General features: G+C 43.9%; 1 protein-coding gene across 1 annotated transcript in view; it reads left to right on the top strand.

Moving 5' to 3' along the window:
• The window catches only part of LOC147660915 (uromodulin-like), a 705,518-nt gene that overhangs the window by 354,402 nt on the left and 331,534 nt on the right, over nucleotides 1–19,582 (top strand). The window lies entirely within an intron of this gene.

The raw sequence follows: 19,582 nt of genomic DNA, 5'->3' as shown, positions 1-19,582 counted from the left end.
TATCTCTTACCCTGTACTTTGCCCCTGAATTTGAATTTGAATTAAAAAAAAAAAATCTAAAAATAAATTCAAATTCAAAAAATAAATTCAAATTCAAATATGCCAGGCCAACTTCTCACAGCTTCCTATCTCTTACCCTGTACTTTGCCCCTGACCACTGGGTCCACCCATCCTACATGTATCCAGTCATTAAGGGCCATTAATTGTAGTGCCCAGTTTTACAGCAGTATGTCCGCTGCTGCCATGCTCCCATTGTATAGGGACTGGGCACATTTTCCAAAGGCTATACGTGGAGGTTTGCCCACCCCGATAAAGAATACTATAGTAACTTAAACATCTGCAAACAATTTTTGTGGGATTTAGTACAGGAAATTTGGCAGAGTATATAATACATTTGGTAAAATCATCATCACCAAATCTGCCAACATCCTGAGGCACGACTACCACAAAGCTAGTGTGGGGCTCCGGGGCAGGACACCACACATGAGGCATGATGGCCTCTCCAACCCTGGCAAAGACAACCATTGACCATTATACTACATCCCATTCGGAGGCCCTTAGACTGCCAATGGAGCGGGAATGTCCCAACAAATGCTGGACTCACCGTGTAACCTAATGCTGCTGGAAACATACAAGTGTTGCAATCAGGGCTAGAAACTAGGATTGGTGAGGTTGAAGTGGATGCAGCCCTCCTCCGCCAAGACCTCCGTAAAGAGACAGACAGGGTGACAGGGGCTGAAGACCGGATTTCGGATTTGGAGGACTCTATCCCTACACTGAAGTGGTATGCCTGGCTTTGGCTTTGCATGCTTTGGACAGCTTTGTGGAAGATACAGAGAACTGTGCAAAAAAAAGCAACCTATGCTTCTTGGGTTCCCTGAGGGCTCCGATTGGTCTGAGTTGGAGGTGTTTCAGGAGCGGTGGCTCTCATCCTGGGCCCCAACGGAGCAGCTATTGTCCTGCTTTGTGATCTAACAAGCCCACTAGTCCCTTGTGGCGAAACCCTCACTGGGGACTCCTCCTCTTCCTATGATCATGAAAATCCTCAATTATAGAGACAGACATGATCCAAAGGGTGCTGAGGAGGAGAGGTGACCTAACCCATCGATTCTCCAAAATTCTTTTTTGCCTGGACTACATACACCAAGTAAAACAACAACGCAAATCATTTGAAGTGTTGAAGCAGAAATGAGAGCAATGAAAGTACCTTATTTGCTTCTGTTCCTTTTGAAAATCAGGATGGTGCATGCCTCCAAGACTCTTTTTTTTTGATAACCTGGCCTTGGCCTGGAAGTGGGCCATGGAACAAAGGCCCCTGCTATGCCACTCTCTGCCACCTGTAGGGGGCCCAAAAACAGTTGCCTCTGTGGCCACCAAGGAGTCAAAGAGGGAGCTGGCATTGGCGCAGGAACTCCTTGAGAATGATGTGACTCAGAAGTGTGGCAGCTGGGTCACAGCAGTCAGAAACAAAAGGGCCAGACCCAAACCACAGCCCAGACGGACTCGCCCCGTGGGAGGCTCACAACGCAGATGGGCACCATGGGGATGATGACCCTGTGCGTTCGCAGGGGCCACAAGATTCTCCAATCAATGGGGACCCTCAGATAGAATGAGATCACCTGACACAGCCAGCAACACTTTTTAGCCATCAATGCATTATGCTAACCCTCCATAGGGGCTCCGGTAGAACCGGCTCAGATGATCGCAGAAACCCAAATTCCACTGATCGTTTGAGTATATAGTTTTATCAACAAAATAACATGCCTGTGCAAATTTAGAGGCCGTGTCAATGGAAAACATGCTGAATGTAAATAACAATGTGCTACCACACTTTAGTAATACATTTGCGACAGTGTGCTCCAAAATACACCAGTGGCAACCTCCCACATCCTTCCCACTCCCCTGCTCAATGGGCTCATTTGTTGCACTTGTACTTTTTAAGAGGCTTTGATTTTTCATAATCTTTTTTACTTCGGTGGTGTACCCCCACTCTGATAATTGTGCCAGCACCACTGAAAGCTGTTGTTATTTTAAGGGACTACATCCATTTTATTGCAATTCTTGTAAAATTCCTCAGTTTCTCAGGCCTGAGATTGGTGGTTCTCATGCCACTCTGTGGGCAATGTAAAAAAGCTTGACCTGTGGTGGATCACAGTTAAGGGTATATTAACCGCATCGCTGCTGCGGCGATTTTTTGCGCTGTGCGGCTGTTTTCCATTTTCCGCGTTACATGACGAGCTCAGCTCGTCATCAGCACACGCCACCCGTGGCTGATGACGAGCTGAGCTTGTCATCAGCAGCGAAGGGGTTAAAGATAGGAGACCAGGAATCTAGTTCAATCTGCCTTTTTACATTTTCACTATTTTTTATTTGGTTATTTGAATAAAAATAGCTTGAATTTCTGTGTGCCTTCATTTTTTATGAGATGCATAGGATTCTGGGAAATACACATGTTGTACCTGTCATTTGCATTCAGCAGGTGTAGCCTAGAGGAAGGCAATGGTGTAAAACATTAAGAAGACAACTTACAAGATTAGCTCATGCTTACATTGAACCACAGTCCTTGACCCAAAAATACATTAGCTGAGTAGTCCAGGGTTATATTCCAACCCCTAGCTTAGGTGTGGATATGCGAATCTAAGATTTGACTAGAAATTGACAGGGCAAAAATGTGTTGCAGGAACCCAGGTGTTGTGCAATTCCCCAAAATAAAGGAGGCAGACTTGGCTGGCTATGATGATTGTAAAGTGGTGACTGCAGGGAGGAGGATCCCAGATGTGCTGCTTGGGCGGGGTGCGTGACGGGCCAATTGAGACCGGAGTGGTGCCAGGGAGAGTGACCTATTGAGCACTGGACTGGGCTGCGATTGTGAGGCAGCAGCGCTCGAAGGAGGAACCTGGGTGCACTGACTGACCCGGTCTCATGGTCAGCCGCCAAGAGCAGTTCAGAGGAGCATTGTTAGAGAGAGCCGGCTCATCTAAACCACCTGCTAGGCACTGGACAGGGCTTTGATGACTGAGGCCGCGGGCACTCCTGCAGATAACAGAGGTTAGGCGGGACCACAGGGCCCCTTGGTAAACTATGCAGCGTATCACGAGAAGCCATGAAAGGGATCAAGTGTGAGTTGGCCCTGGGGGCGTGTTAAGTTTATTTCCCCCCTTTCCTTTATAACAATTAGCGCTGTGGGCACTGCTGGGAGCCTTGGATGGCCGAGGAGGTAGCACAGGGAGGACAAGAGGAGGCAAGAGGAGGCAGGCCCACTGGACTAGAGTGGAGATGCAGTGTCTCAAACGATGAGAGCGCCTCCAGGAGTGGTTAGGCATGGCTCCCTAACAATTGCTGAGCCCTTGTGAGAGGATTCTGGTAAGCAGACTTCACCCCCCCCACCCTTCAATGTTACTGGGGTGACACCTGGGCCTGCTCAGCCGATCCACTTCTCCGCGGGGTGAGGCAAGGCCACAGAGACAACTGTCTACTGAGCTGCCAATTAAGGACCATAGTGCCCTTTGACAGGTGGAAAGCACCAAGATGGGAAATCAGACAAACAGGATCCCAAACTGACTTTTGAGAAAAAGTGAATTGTCCAACTGGAGGGATTTGATCAGATGGCTGGGGCCCGACGACTGGGGGAGATGAAGACACTGCTGCAGACTCATATTTTAGAATCTTGCTGGCTGAGGTCCGTAATAGCCTCAGGGAAATAAACTCCAAGATGGACTCCATCACCAATTAGCTGGACCGTATGGGTGACCGCCTGGACAAACATGATGACAGACTGGGACACCTGGAACAGAGTGTGCTCAATGTGGAGGAGAGTGTAAATAATAAACAATTACTTGACATGGAAAAAGGTGCTGGCAGTCATCAAGGCAGAAAATGAGGTCTTGGAGGCTCACTTACGGGCAAAATAATATCTTAATTATTAGCCTTCTCGAGTCCATGTCCATGACAACAGTGGAGGAGTTAATTGAATCTATGCTGAGGGCCCTGTTCGGGGATTGGCTCACAACCCTCATTTGCCTCTTTAGAGAGAGTACGCTCTCTATCTCTTGCTCATTTGAAAGGAGTAGTCCAAACTCCATGTGCTGAGAGATCAAGGAAGAAAGATTTAGAGATCACAAACTGTACCACCCTTGAAATAAATCTCCATCTTTCATGATCTACCTTTAATCATTTTCCATCCGGTCTAAGCCGAGAGGGAAAAACAGAGAATACCGGTAGAGGCGTGAAGGCTTAGTCATTGGATCCCTTTTTTTTTTATTTCTAGTACTTATCTTTCACACCATTCAAGAATACGGAGCCAAATGTTGTGGTTGCTGCAACCTAACATGTCTAAGAAGGCTATATGTTTGACAGAACGCACCCAATTTTCAAAACTAGGAGGAGCTGCAGCCACCCATTGTTTACAGATCTCCCTGCCTGCCAGTAGTATGCTATAAAAGATCAGCCTTCCCTGATTTTTTGTAGTCTTAACCAATGAATTCACATGCCCAAAAACAACAAGTATAACACTTACCTCGATGTTGATTTTCATACATTCAGACAGAGCCCTACTCACATCTCTCCAAAGACCTGAAGTTCTGAGCATGCCACAAACATGTGAACATCATCCTCTTTCACACTACTGCATTTTGGAGAAGCGACATACCCTCCTCTCCCAAATTTTGACAGACTCTTGTGGGACCAATAAGCTCTGTGGATGGAAAAGAGATGATTCCTTCTGAGGTATGCAGGCTTAACTATTTTAAATAACATATTCATAGATACTTGCCATTGATGTTCTAAAGATGCCTCGGCAAGTATCTTCCCCTATAGTACAGTTGGCAGAGTGAAATCTCCTTCTGAGTCGATCATTAGCCAGTAGATGGCCGCCAGCTCCTTCTTAGATACAGTCTCTAACATCAATCGTGTTTCTAGATAGTTTTGTTTCCCAATTTTTGTATCCGTGGCTTGATTCCAGCTTTTCATTTGCAGGTATTTGAATCTAGATACTTTATGATCTGTTTGTTGATTACACACTTCCCAAGAGATCAACTTCCTTTCTATGAATATATGATCCCAGCGTGTTAAGCCTGCCTTTAATAGTGGGCTTGCAAGAGCATCTTTAGTCCATTCTGGAGAACCTGGTGATTCCCAGATAGGGACACTATGGTAAGGAATTTTCACAACTTTCCTGACCTTATACTAAATTTCAGCCAAACCTTTTAAGACTCAGCCTTACTTTTTTAAAGTACTTCAGGTCCAAGTATTTAAACAAAAGCCCATGTTTGTCTCCGGGCTCTAAATTTGACATCATGGCCCACGTGCCGCCCATCTTGGTTATTCTTGGGCTGCCAAACAAACTTCTTCCATTCTTTAAAAGAAAGGCCTAAGAGTAGAAAAGCAAGTCCAGCAATGCCAGGCCCCCCTTCTCTACCCTCCTTCTTAGTTTTTCCATGCTATTCTGGGACCTTTTGTTTGACCAATAAAAGTGCTGATTTGGCTTTGCATCTTCTTTAGCCATTCCTTCCCGAAGGGCAGGGGTATTATATCAAAAAGAAAAGTAAACTTTGGGAGGATTATCATTTTAACTAAATTAACCTGTCGCTAAAGAGATAACTGAAGGTGGTACCATATCTTCAGAAGTCTAGAGGCCTCCTTTTTAACCTTCTCAAAATTAACCTTCGTGATTTTATTGATGTCCTGTGTTATCATGACTTCCAAATATCTCATTTCTTCTTTCTTGACTGCCCCTCCTGCCTCTAAATTCCAGGTCATGAACTCCATTTTACCCCTATTGAGCTCATAACCCAAGATCCTCAAAAAATCGGTCTTCATAATTCGATCTAGAGAATCTTCCAGATTTGTGGTATAAATGAGAATGTCATCTGCATATAGACCCAGTTTTTTATTCCAATCATTGAACTTGAAGGGTGAAATAGTCAGATCCTCCCTGATTTTACTTGCTAACAACTCTATATAGAGATTAAAAAGGAGAAGTGACAGCGGGCAACCCTGCCTCGTGCCTCTAGTGATGCGCACGGGATCGGTTAAGGAGCCATTAACTAAAACTCTGGCCACTGGAGGTTCATAAATATCCGCCAGTGCATTACAAAAGTTTGATCCCAGATTTGAAAACGTAGCCACAGCTTTTAAATAGGCCCAGTTAATGCGTTCAAAAGCCTTTGAGGCCTCTAAAGCCACAACAGCAGAGGGAGCTTGTATATCGTGGCTAGATCTATTGACCCCACCAGGGTATATGTTAGATCTTTTAATGTTCTACCCTGTATAAAACCTAAGTCAAAACAAATGGATTCCCTTGGGTTGTGTACAAGAAAAGCTGGGAATTAGCTATAACACAGTAAAATTTACATCACACACGTTAAGAACTTAAATAATATTAAAATTAAGAGTACAAAACAGTTTATTGAAACATTAAAAATAGCATACGGTACACTTCAAAATAATATCCAAAGATAATTAAAAGCACATTTATAATTTTGTGACCTGCACAAAAATATACGACAGACAAAACTAAATTGTAAAACGTAGGGCTTGAAAATTACAAAGCGTACATTCACAGTAAAAGTTTCAAGCAAGCCTGGTGTTATAACCTCACAATCTTATATACATCGGGGAGGAAAGAATGAATTGTACATGAACTTGCGTCGACGCGTTTCGGTGGATGTGCATATGATTAGGTTCCACCTTTGTCAAGACTGTTATATTCGTTGTCTGTCATACAGATGGATCTTCATTGATCTCCTAAGATGGATATACATGGAATTAGATATCTGATCTTAAAAACAGGGTAACTCTTTCTAGTAGAATTTTCATACTTATTCTATCATATAAACAAACATGCTTAGTTTATTTTAAAGCTGAGAGGTTCGCTCTATATCAAAGTTCCCAACCTCCTCTTTGAACATGAATTTTAGAAACTTGGTTAACATTAGATCTCCTATTCTGACTTAATCGCCTGCTGGGTATAATTCAGGGCGGGACCGTGTTTGTCTTGGATACTGTTCCTACTTCGTTAGGGTGGAAATATCGGCAGAATACTGAAAGCTTTTTAGTCAAAGAATAAAGTTGTGTATGTTCTCGAACCTGGGGCGCTATTCTAGGATATAATCAGCTGTTAAAATTAAAGTTTAAAAGAGAGCTAGTTGAACGCTAGTATGGGGTGAGAGTTGGACACCTCCTATCTCTGTCTTCTTTCTTATCGCATGACCAATATATCATACCTGTAGGTTTCCTATACGTGAACCCTTCTGTAATTTATAGTGGCTGTGGTTTTGGGGATGTGAAATTTATACCATCTGTAAGGGGAGACATATATAACACCTTGGATGAGTTTCGGTTAGCGTATCTTCTGATTTATCTACTACTCATAGGGTCTTAAAATAAACATACCTGCAGGTTATTCGTACAATTCCTATTCCGTAGAGGATTGAGGAAATAGTTCTAGTCCGTCAATAGGTGGACACTTTTGTGCGATTATACGACCGCTGTGATTAACAAACGTCGTGTTACACTTCTGGTCAGGAATATAAGATAGACCTGAGAAACTCACTCTTGGATAAAAAGGAATAAAGAAAAATCTTGTTTAGATTGAGGATCTATAGACTAATTTTTGGGTGTTATGTTAGAGAACACATGGGTATATGTTCAATCGCTCACGAATTCTTACCAATATAAGGGGATAACTTGATATGAAGAAAATATGTAGAGGCGCGGTGTGCTGCCTGGTCTTAGTTGCGTGCTCAGGTGTTTCAGGTCATTTAGGTAAAAATATCCCCTGAGAAAACAAGGAATAGGCTCAAGTTATAATTAAATTTAATTTAAATTAAGAATTACTCTTTTAGAATATCCCGCAAAATGATACAATACAAGTAATAGCATCAATATTGGAACACGAAGATCTCAAAGGAGGAAACGATCAATTTATAATGTCATGTATATACCTGATCCTCAAGAAAAATTACTTTCTTTTTAAGGAGGACCTCTATTTACAGGTGAAGGGGACCAGTATGGGGGCCACATGTGCCCCCAGCCTGGCCTGCCTGTACGTAAGCAACTTCGAGGACAAGCACATATTTAATGAGATAGCCCCATTCTTCGAGAACATCTCTTGCTGGCACCGCTACATAGATGATATCATCTTCATCTGGAGCGGTGCCAGTGAGACTCTCTCCGATTTCTTGGAGTGGCTTAATTTAGGGGACCCCAACCTTAGGTTCACAGGCCAACACAGTAACCAGCAAGTCACGTTTCTAGATGTGATTATTAAGGAAGAGGAAGGGTCTCTCAAGGTAGAACTGTTCACGAAACCCACTGACAAAAACACCCTCTTATTATATTCCAGTAACCACCCTAAGTCCCAAAAGGACAATGTACCGTTCGGAGAATTTCTGCGGCTCCGTAGAAACTGTACCAACCTGGACGACTTCTATAAACATGCGGAGAACACTAAACTAAAATTAGCAAATAGAGGTTACCCCAAAAAACTGATAAAAAATGCTCTCAAACGTGCAAGGTTTTACGACCGGGAGAGCCTCCTTAATCCAGAAAGAAAGTCGAAAAATAATTCCACGCTAAACAGAATAGTTTTTGTGACCCAATTTTCACATCTGAGCAATCAGATCAAAAACATAGTAAATAGAAATTGGAAATTTTGAATCAGAATAGAGAAAACCAACTAAGCAAACCCCTCTTCTCATTTAGACGTAACAAAACCATTAAAAACAGTCTAGTTCATACCTACCCTACCGTAAAAGAACAACAACTTACGTTGTCAGGCAATCTTGCCTCAGGGAACTACAAATGCGGAACTTGTTCCATTTGCCCACTATGCATTATAGGCACCAACTTTAAATACAATGACAAGGACCTAAAACCCAAGACCTTTAACAACTGCCGCAGCCAGAATATTGTGTATCTACTTTTGTGCCCATGCAATCTGGGGTACGTGGGCGAAACGAGTAGAGAGCTGCGAACTAGAGTCCTGGAGCATAAATCAGCCATACGCACCTCAAAAGTTAATGCGCCACTAACTGAACATTACAAAGAGAAGCAACACTCCTGTGAGGATATTAGATGGTTCATACTAGAAAAGGTAAGACAAAACAGAAGAGGCGGTGATGTAGATAGACTTAGAAAAAGAAGAGAACAATGGTACTTCTGTTATCTAGAAACAATTGACAAGGGTCTGAACACCAGAGAAGACTGGGCGAAGTGTTTGTAACGGAAACAATCTAGCCCGTTATGCTTGAGAATTCTGTACTTAGACAATAACCTTAAATACACGAATAGTCCGTCTCCACAAAATCCGTGATGAGGGTGCAACTTGTACTCTTGCCATTTTCCTACAACTTTAGGATATCGATCAAATAAGTAGTGGCCCATCTAGTACTATCAACTGCCTAGATTGCCCTTGCGAGGGCGTTAAAAGGAACACGCGAGTGACCAACACTGGCCACTAACACCGCATGTAGCAGCGACCATCCTCAGCATTTGTTTCTTTCCTAGTAGTGTCCTACTGAGCCGCACGGGATAAACCTCCCTCTGCACGAAGACCCAAAATTTCTTTCCTATTAGTGTCCTCCCGAACCGCACGGGATAAACTTATCTCCGTGCGAGGACTCATATTTTAACCTTACAAAAATCCCTGTCAATTATCATGATTCCCGGCAATTATTTCCTCCCCGGTAACTCGGTTCGCCATGCGTGGGAGACACTGATTTTTATGTGAGGACCTAAGTGGGAACTTCACCAAAATCCCACAAGAACACACCCACTCTAGACGTATCTCCCAATAGGATGCGACGTCAGGTTAGCTGTCTATGCAAATAGACTTACTCGATAATAGCCAGGTTTGATTGGCTGACACAACAGCCGGTTTCCATCCAATCATAACTAAGCAGGGTGTATTTGAAGAGAGGCGGGATAGCACTCGTTCTCTCACTTGCTAACAGACACCCGTAGTGAAGCCACGCTACTGCTCATACAGGTAAGACTCAACCCGTTAGGGATTCTCTAAAAGAGTAATTCTTAATTTAAATTAAATTTAATTATAACTTGAGCCTATTCCTTGTTTTCTCAGGGGATATTTTTACCTAAATGACCTGAAACACCTGAGCACGCAACTAAGACCAGGCAGCACACCGCGCCTCTACATATTTTCTTCATATCAAGTTATCCCCTTATATTGGTAAGAATTCGTGAGCGATTGAACATATACCCATGTGTTCTCTAACATAACACCCAAAAATTAGTCTATAGATCCTCAATCTAAACAAGATTTTTCTTTATTCCTTTTTATCCAAGAGTGAGTTTCTCAGGTCTATCTTATATTCCTGACCAGAAGTGTAACACGACGTTTGTTAATCACAGCGGTCGTATAATCGCACAAAAGTGTCCACCTATTGACGGACTAGAACTATTTCCTCAATCCTCTACGGAATAGGAATTGTACGAATAACCTGCAGGTATGTTTATTTTAAGACCCTATGAGTAGTAGATAAATCAGAAGATACGCTAACCGAAACTCATCCAAGGTGTTATATATGTCTCCCCTTACAGATGGTATAAATTTCACATCCCCAAAACCACAGCCACTATAAATTACAGAAGGGTTCACGTATAGGAAACCTACAGGTATGATATATTGGTCATGCGATAAGAAAGAAGACAGAGATAGGAGGTGTCCAACTCTCACCCCATACTAGCGTTCAACTAGCTCTCTTTTAAACTTTAATTTTAACAGCTGATTATATCCTAGAATAGCGCCCCAGGTTCGAGAACATACACAACTTTATTCTTTGACTAAAAAGCTTTCAGTATTCTGCCGATATTTCCACCCTAACGAAGTAGGAACAGTATCCAAGACAAACACGGTCCCGCCCTGAATTATACCCAGCAGGCGATTAAGTCAGAATAGGAGATCTAATGTTAACCAAGTTTCTAAAATTCATGTTCAAAGAGGAGGTTGGGAACTTTGATATAGAGCGAACCTCTCAGCTTTAAAATAAACTAAGCATGTTTGTTTATATGATAGAATAAGTATGAAAATTCTACTAGAAAGAGTTACCCTGTTTTTAAGATCAGATATCTAATTCCATGTATATCCATCTTAGGAGATCAATGAAGATCCATCTGTATGACAGACAACGAATATAACAGTCTTGACAAAGGTGGAACCTAATCATATGCACATCCACCGAAACGCGTCGACGCAAGTTCATGTACAATTCATTCTTTCCTCCCCGATGTATATAAGATTGTGAGGTTATAACACCAGGGTTGCTTGAAACTTTTACTGTGAATGTACGCTTTGTAATTTTCAAGCCCTACGTTTTACAATTTAGTTTTGTCTGTCGTATATTTTTGTGCAGGTCACAAAATTATAAATGTGCTTTTAATTATCTTTGGATATTATTTTGAAGTGTACCGTATGCTATTTTTAATGTTTCAATAAACTGTTTTGTACTCTTAATTTTAATATTATTTAAGTTCTTAACGTGTGTGATGTAAATTTTACTGTGTTATAGCTAATTCCCAGCTTTTCTTGTACACAACCCAAGGGAATCCATTTGTTTTGACTTAGGTTTAATACCCCAATTCCCTTGTTCTCCTCAAGGGGTTCCTCTCTTTCTTTACACTACCCTGTATAAAACCCTTCTGATCTTCATGTACCATTCCAGCCACTAACCCATTCAACCTGTCGGCCAGGATCTTGCCATAGATTTTATAGTCGCTATTTAACAATGATATTGGCCGATCGGAGTCACATTTGTTATGGCATATCCCAGGCTTCAGAATTAAAGATATAGTGGCTTCATTCTAGGAAGGAGGCACTCTGGACCTTCCAATAAACAGGTAATTAAATAACCTTGCCAATATGGGAGTTAACGTTTCACCAGGGCCTTATAAACTTCTTGAGGCAGGCCATCAGGCCCAGGAGCCTTCTCCTTCTTGAGCTGTCTGATTACCATCTCTATTTCACCAATTTCCATTCCCTTATTCAGGAACCCAACTTTGTCTGGTGGAAGGGGGGTTGCACAGTCCTGTCCTAACCTTTCCTTTATTTCTTCTTCTGTTGGCTCTAGGTCTTCCCGGTACACTTTACTGAAGTTGCTATGAAAAGTTTGCTCAGTCCCTCTCCTATCTTCAATCAGGGTCCCAGTTTGTTCGCATATAACCTGGTCTATTCGGTTCCTCGCTTGCTCTTTCTTTGCCTTCCAGGTCAGCAGCTTGTTGCATCCTTCACTGTACTCAAAATGAGCTAAACGACTGGCCTCCCACCTTCTCCTCACCCTATCTTCAAGAACTATTGCTAACTTGGACTTAACTTGCATTATTTCCAGCAGCAGCCTCTTCTCTGTCCCTGGGTCAATTATAACCTTTTCGAAAGAGCGGAGCGGTTCCTCCTGTACTGACTCTGCTTCATGATAACTCCTCCTCTTCCCTGCCACCAAAGCTCCTAATCTTCCCCTTAGGACGGCCTTATAAGCATCCCAGGTTACACCCGGAGTAGCCGAGCCCCAGTTGTATTTAAAAAACTCATCAGTCTCTTTGCTCAACATTTCTAAAACTCATTCATCCCGAGAACTGTACCGTCTAAGGTCCACCTAGATTAAGCAGCCTGCTCACCGAGCTTCAATTGGAGAATCACTGCCGAGTGATCGAACAGGTGAACTCCCACATGGTCAATTCGGTGAACCTCATCTTTTATATTACAATCAATGAGAAAATAATCTATCCTCGACTTGTGTTTGTATTTTTTGTTATAATAGGTGAAACCTTTTTGTGTACCTGCTCTTTGATGCCATAAGTCGCATAGTCCCAATTGCTCCATCATCTGTTTTATCAACCCTGATATTTTCGGGTTCATAAGTGCCCTACTGTGAGATGATCGGTCAAGGGAGTGGTTTAAAACTGCATTAAAATCTCCAGCTAAGATTATTGGGTCGGAGGAGTTCAATAACTCAGCCATTAACTCTCCCAGCTGATTAACATCGTCCTGATTTGGACCGTAGTAGCATGCAAGAGTGAAAAGGCGGGATACTATCCTGACCTTAGCTACTAAGCATCTTCCGGCTTTATCAGAAACGTAAGACTCTAACCTCACTTGCAATCCTTTTTTAATTAGTATTCCTACCCCTTTAGTTCCTGCTGTTTGAGCTTTATATGCCACTTGGGCATTCCATTTCTTGGACTTGAAAAGTTCCATACCTTCCTTCTCGGTTAGGTGCATTTCCTGTACTATTATAATTTGAGCTGGGCAGTCCTTTAAGTACTGCAATACTCTTTCTCGTCTCCCTCGTACCCTAAGACCATTCAGGTTCCAAGAGAGAAATTTATAAGACACTTTATAATTTTGTTTTTTTAAGACGCAGGAAGTGAGATAAGATTTTTTTATATATCCTTTTTAATTTATTTTTTCTGCTCTCTCTTTACGTGCAGTTATTTTTCTACGTACTCAGGATCTATTGAGTATCTATTGAGATCACAGATTCCCTGCTTGCAGGTCTTCAAGAAAGTCATCAACCTTCTCGGCAGAGTGAAAGATAATCATTTTATTATTATACATAACCTTCAAGTGAGCCGGAAATCTTAGCTGAACCGTGCGCCCAAACTTTTGAGTGTATATATCCTTTTGCCCAATTCCCATTGCCTATTTGAGGTAGCATTCGAGACATCAGATCTAAACTTGTATTTCACGCCCTCAATCTCTATTCTTTTTAAGCTCAAATCTTTTGACAATATCCTCTCCTTTAAGGAAAAGGTTAAGGAATTGAGTAAAATCTTTCTGGGCTTTTTTTTCTATTGGTATTTAACCTGAAGGGATCTCTGTGTACCCATTGCAAATCGTTAGCTATATCGTCCTCCAACTCTTCCATTTGTAATTCCCTCTTTATCAACTTCACCACTAAGGACTTCATATCTTCGCCTTCCTTACCCTCTGGTACTTTTAAGATCTTTATATTATTTCTTCTTTGGAAATGTTCCATCCTTTCCATTCTATCCTGCTGCAGCTTCTCCTCTAATATTAATCTCATTAGTTCAGAACAGTATACATGTACCTTTTCTCTAAGTTCTTTAACCACCCCCTCAAGAGTTGTTGTCCTTCTGCTGAGGTCGTCTATCTTTTTCTCCAGGGATTTGCAAGCATGTCTGATCTCCCTCTGATTCTATTTAGAAGTCTCAAATCTATTCTTAACCAAGGCAGTCAGAGCCATCAGGAGAGTTCCAATAGCCGGGTCATCCTTCTCCACCTGCTTTGGCCTCTGCTCAGAGCCCTTGCCACTAGGCTTGTCATTTGTTTGTTCTATTTGTTCTGTTGAAACCTGTCTCTTCTTTTCTACAGGCTGCTTTTCAGTGCCTCTCTCCTCTGGAGACAGTGATGCCAAAGCTTGGTACCTATTTGGTGATACATCTTTGCTCCAGTCCCCACCTCTGACCATACCCAAGTCTGTAGAAACTACAGCCTGCTCTGTACTCCCCTTTTCCTGAGAGTCTTCTTGCTGATCCATCTGATTGTCAGCCAAGATTATTGTTTTAGGTAAAATTCTAAAATAGGTTTTAAGAGACGGAGTAACTTTCACCCTTAAATCTGGCGTACACTTCCTTATCTTTATTTTCTTTGTGTTAACTTTGCCCTTTACAGATGAGGGATCTTTGGCTGTAGCAGTAGCTTATGAAAAGCCAGGTTGTCTATTATTAGATGATAACACTTCATCAAAAAAGTCTTTTTCTACCTTCTCTTTTTCCTTCAAGCTCCTCAGCGCATAGCGAGATAACACCTCCCTCTGGACAGCCCCACTCACTCCTTTTCTCCTTCTTCCGAGCGCCCTAACTCTGGTGAAGTTTGCTGTCTCCAGCTCTTCCTTTGCCACTTGCCCGAGAAGAGGGAGATGACCTGACTTTCCTGTCGACCCTCTCCTGTCTCCTACCAGTTGTTTGTCTGTCTCGCTACCTTCCCCAATCGTATAATCCATGCCACCATTTCCACGGCCTCCTTTCCCCCAGAAGGGGATCTTTACTGCCGCACATATACCCCAGCGGAACTCCAGGGCCGCTCTACTCCATCGTTGTTCACCGTAGCCGACGCCATCTTGCAGCCGCTGACTCACGACCCACCCAGAAACCGGCAGGTACACTCCCAAGCCTTATTTTAAATGCAAGAAAATGTTCGCTTTGTTTCCTAATATTTGTCTTTTAGTGAGCACTTGTTCTCATCCCTTGTGCATTTGTGAAGTTTTTAACGTGCTTCACCTCGCTCGCAAATTCGAGTTATTCATCTCTCCGAGGTTGCTCCCGCGACCCGCTAGATGTCGGCTGCCATGTTTTGCTTCTGGCCGCTCCCAGCCCTCTTGTTGGTGGAACATGAGCATGGATCTATGGGGCCCAGGACCCCTCTATGTGCACTGGCTTGCCCCATAATGGATTGTCTGCTCCACTATAACAACTAAGAAATCTTCTTGTGACTCTCCTGTGAAAGAGAAGAGATACAGCACAAAGCGATCAAGTTCTTCATATACCAGGACTTTACTCTTGCTGTCCAACCTGCCCACAGAGAATTCTCACCGTGAAACAAATGCTACTAAATTTGGGACTGCCATTTTTCTCGCTCTATCTAGCGGAACTGTAAGTTATGACAGATTCTTTAGAGACCCTAAGCTGGTGATTAAATTCTGCTGCAAGAACACCTGCTAACAGCCTGAGAGGCACCCCAATACTGAGGAGGACTCTGACAACCATCTCAGAGATCATGATTGAGAAGGCGGCCCACCATGGACGCGAAGAAGCTCTTGGATGACCTGGTGTGGAGCCACTCCGCTTCAACCTGTCTAAGAGCCTGCCGTCCTACTACTGCTCTTACCTCTCTCCACTCCCACCAATGCTTCCTGGGACACCCATCTCCACACACTGGGATGAGGGGACCACCTGACTTGCTACACTGCCCAGCGGGTTTTTACCTATGTGATTGCTATGTTATTATGCGATAATTGGGAGGGGAAATGCTCTTTAATGAGTTGAGAGGGTTGAAGTGGGAAGTGGGTGGGAAATACTAAATGTTCAAATTTAGCTTTTTCTCTACAACTGGTGTGGGGTACACCGCAATCATCACATCACTGCTCAGAGGTTCCTAACACCACATCTGACATGGGGACACAAGCCCCACCTGCAGGGCACATTGTTTGGGCTCACTACATCCTCACACCATTATGACAGACATAACTAGTCAAGTCAAGTCAAGTCAGAGAATTTATATAGCGCGCTACATACCCAGAGGGTCTCAAGGCGCTTGAGGAGGGGTGGGGAATTACTTGTCAAATATCCACGTTTTAAGTTGCTGACATGGAATGTATGAGGTTTCAATGACCATCGAAAGGTGAGACTAGTCTTTGCACACCTCTGCTGCTATAAAGTGGACTTGGCACTCTTACATGAGCTGCACTTCACTGAGACCTTGGGGAACAGATTGCGTTCAGGCTGACTCGGTTAAGGCGCATGTTGTGACGTACTTGGTTTATGCATGGGTGTTCGTAATGCTCATTAGAAAGGGGTTGCAGTGGTGGACCTTGGACTCCTTATGCAATACAGGGGGGCAAACTTAATCCTTCATGGGATACTCACCCGGTATGAGAGCCACTATAGCCTCAATGTAGAGCCAAAATGTAGACGGTCCTGAGTGCTTCTTAAAGATTTGGCACAAAATTGATGCCCATGGCCACAACTCGGTTCTCTGGGGCAGCTGTTTTACTGTGGTACTGGACCCTCACCTGGACAAATTGGCATCTGAACACAAACCCCAGCTTTGAGCAGCAGTCAACTTCAATCAAAAACTTGATGATCAAGAACTCATCAACATTTAGTGCCAGGCATCCCCAGCTAGGTGACAGCATGTGCATCACTGAGGCTCACAAAACTGGTTTGTGCAGAGACTACTGGCTAGTCACAAGGGGTATGGGCTCGCGCAGGACCGCTGATGAGAACTTGCTGAGAACACTGTCCCATCGCTTCCATGTGGAGATACGTCTGTCATGGGTGAAGCTGGTGCCTGGATCTCTGCATGGAGGCTGCCCCATCCGCTCTCTGTGATCCTGTTTTTTATGTGAACATTGGAGCTGATAGGTTGCTAGAATACTTTTAGACCAATAGGGCACAGTGGAATCCCCTCTGGTGCTCTGGGAGGCCTTCACAGCTCACAATAGAGGAATTTGCATAGCCACACAATCCAGTATACTGAGGGACCTTGGACCGCATTTGGCCACTCTGGAGCACAAGCGATATGCTCTATTCCTCCAATTCTTCAGGACAAATGATCAGCGCCTACTGGTGCATTTTCGCACAAAGCTATCAGACTATCTGGAGGACGTTGAGCTGGAGACCAGATTCCTGCAAGGGAATCCACCGCCAGACGGTAGGGCGAGGGTGATAGGGCTGTCAAGACATTGGCAGTCCTGCTACATAAAAAATGGTGCAGCTCCTACAACATGGAGCTGGTGACTAAGATGGGGACGACCTCACAGACCACGCATGACATTATGCAGATGCTCATGGAGTATTACACCTCATAGTTAGACACCCTCCCATTACGGTGGCTGGATAATGCACACTGAAGATACTCAGAAATACCTATCACATTTGAAGACATAGTACAGACCATCTGTAGCCTTTCTGGCAACAAGGCCCCCGGCTTAGATGGGTTGACTGCCCAGTTCTACAAGGAGTACGCGGAATTACTGGCCCCGCACATATTAGCAATGTATGAAGAAGCATGGAGTAAGAGCTACCTGCCTCCATTCCTGAGAGAAACACTAGTAGCCTAACAAGCGACCAAATGGCTATGATTTGTATAGACCCCTCTCCATGTTTGATGTTGACAATAAAATACTCACTAAATTGCTTGCCTCCAAACTCTTGCCCCGACTGGTTTTATTCCAGGATTCTTCACGGCACATAAACTACACACATGTTTTGCTCCGATGCATGAACTGAACCCACGGCTCTTGGTGTCTGCTGTGTTCCTGGACACCACAAAGGTGTTTGACTCCTTGGAGTGGCCCCTTTTTTCCACACTGCTCCAGGGATGGAATATTAACCAGCCAAGGTTTCTGTGCACACTGCCTATGGCTAGGCTCCATGTCAAAGGCATGATTTCTCCCCAGGTGGCCATCAACAGAGACATGAGGCAGGCTTGCCCGCTCGCCACAATCCTCTTCCCCATCATGATGGAACCGTTTGTCTGTGAAAGCAACTTGCCAAGAGGGGCCTGGCCGTCACTGCTCGCAGGCTGAACAGTGTCCATATATGAACATGAAGTGACCCTCTGCCTCTGTGAGCCAGCTGTCAATCTCCAGCCCATGCTCCACGAATTCCAATAGTTTGGTGGACTCACTGGAATACACATAAATTGGCCCAAGTCTTTTCTCTTCCCCCTGAAGGATGCTTTAAGGCAGAGGGCCTGATTTCGATTTTGGCAGACAGGTTACTCTGTCACAACGATGACGGATATGTCGTCCGCCGAAATATAAATCCAGTAAAGGCCAGCATGGATCAGGAGTGGTGGAGCGGGCGGGGGGTGAGGAGAATTAGATGTAAAAATAAAAATTAAAAAAACGTCACTTCTAGAAGACACTCTCCCGCACCACACATCCTCTCAGTCTCTCGGTGCCGGAACAGGAAGCAGCCTGGCTCCCACACCTAAGCCAATCGCAATGCTGCAATGCAGCGTTGTGATTTTTTTGAGCACCGACGATCAGCGCTCAGCCAGGGAATGAGGTCCTGGGTATGTTCTTATGCAGGCTGTAATGCATCATGCATGGAGAACATGTGAAGTGTGCAGAAGGCCGGTCAAACAGTCATTGCGCACTTGGAGTGGGCAAACCACTCCTCTCCTGCTCTCAGAGCAGCCCCACCCACCCCGCAAAGCTGCACAGCAGTAATAAATACATTGATAATAATCTTGAGTTATTATCATTGTATTTGTTTTTTTTTTTAACTGCTTTGCAGCAGCAGTGGCGCTTCGCTCGCCCCTTAGATGAGGAGCCGCAACTGTATAAATCCCATAATATCCTATGGGATCTATTTTTCATTGGATGGGATGTCCATCACTGTTGTGACGGAGTAATCCGTCTGCCGTAATCTAAATCAGGCCCAGAGTTTCCACTTGAGTGGGATGGGGCCCCTATGTGCTACCTGGGCATATGGATCAGCAGGGATTTGGGCCGATTGTGGCAGAAGAACTATGGCACTTCGGTTGAGTGGCTGGAAGAGCAGTTGCCCATATGGACTGGGATTCTGCTCTCGATGGCAGGAAATATAGCCATGGTTGTCTGGCCTAAACTTCTTTACTGATTTGTTAATATTCCAATCCCCTTAACCAGAGCATTCTTCACCTGGCTCCGATCACTAATAACCCGACTGACATGGGTGGGCAGACAGCCTAGGCTGGCATGGGACATGCTCTCCCATTTGAGCAAAGCCTATGAGTGCCCCAATTTTGAGCTATCCTATTATTGCATGCAAAGAGAACATGCACACTACTTGTTGCATCCCAGGCCTTTCCTGCCACATACTGCGGTTAAGGAAGGCA

This window comes from Lissotriton vulgaris, unplaced genomic scaffold, assembly GCF_964263255.1.
Source record: "Lissotriton vulgaris unplaced genomic scaffold, aLisVul1.2 SCAFFOLD_380, whole genome shotgun sequence".
Lineage (NCBI taxonomy): Eukaryota > Metazoa > Chordata > Amphibia > Caudata > Salamandridae > Lissotriton > Lissotriton vulgaris.
The sequence above is the reverse complement of the archived record's forward strand: the minus strand, read 5'-3'. Positions and strand labels throughout refer to the sequence as shown.